Here is a 1334-nt window from a genome sequence, read left to right on the forward strand (position 1 = left end):
GCAATACATGTACATGCGCACACAGGTAGTACGTACACACGCACAGATACATACACACAGACACAGGCACGACCACACCCATCAGCTCGCACTGACCCCTCACCCCCGTACACACACAGACACACACACACACACACACACACACACACACACACACACACACAGACACACACATGTGCACAGACACATACGTACACATGCAGGCATACTCGATATACACTTAGCTCCCCACCCCCCACCCCTTCCCCAAACACACACATAAGCACATACACAGACACAAACACACATACGCACACACAAATGCGTTTTTCTTTCCTTTTTTTCTTTTTCTTTTTTTTGGAAGTGTTTTATGGCGCTCGCAAATGTATACGGCCATATGAGCGCGCGGGACACATTAACATTTTCAGTTGGTAGGAAATTTTGAATTTAATCACGGGTAGGCCTAGAGGTTAACTTTTTCAGTTGATGGGAAATTTTGAATTTTGCACCGCCCGGGTGGCGGCCGAGCCTGCAGAGTTTGGGTTTCCAAGGGATCTTTAACGTGCGCAACTTGCATACGGGACGGTCGAGATTTTTCACCTTTGTCCGAGAAGGCTAGCCTGGGTGCAGATCTTCATAAGATCAGGGGTGTGGCTGAAAGACAGCAGTAAGAAGGAGCCAAGGAGTAGCAGTAGAAAGAGTCAGAATCCCAGAGGAGGAGGCCAAGGAGGTGAGCGGGTGGGGGAGAAAGTGGAGACGAAAGCAGAAGACAAAACATTGTTTGAGAGCAGGAAATGAGGTGAAAGGAGAACATTTTAGAGTAGAAAATTCACCGTCGCTATTCGGATTCGAACCCACGACCTAAAGAAAGAGAGGCGAACACTAACCTCTAGACTTCGAGAGCCCCCATAGATGCATACAAGGATATTCACCTATGCACACCAAACATGTACACTTACACACGTGCGCGCGCGCACACACACACACACACACACACACACACACACACACACACACACACACACACTCCCACATGTATGCATACTAGGATATTCACTTTAGAACTCACCCACAAACACACTCAAATACACACACACGAACACACACATACGCACATATACATACACACATACGCACACATACATGCATACTAGGATACACACACACACACACACATACACACACACGCGCGCGCGCGCGCGCGCACCCAGACACACATAAACACACAATTACACAGAAAGGAAAACGTATTGGCCAGGATAATTCTTTCTCTTTTTTTTCTACATTTTATAATTATAATAATAATAAATAGCATTTATACTGCGCATTTCCATTTCCTAAAAGATGGTCAATGC

Source organism: Aplysia californica, unplaced genomic scaffold (assembly GCF_000002075.1).
Source record: "Aplysia californica isolate F4 #8 unplaced genomic scaffold, AplCal3.0 scaffold00249, whole genome shotgun sequence".
NCBI classification, from domain to species: domain Eukaryota; kingdom Metazoa; phylum Mollusca; class Gastropoda; order Aplysiida; family Aplysiidae; genus Aplysia; species Aplysia californica.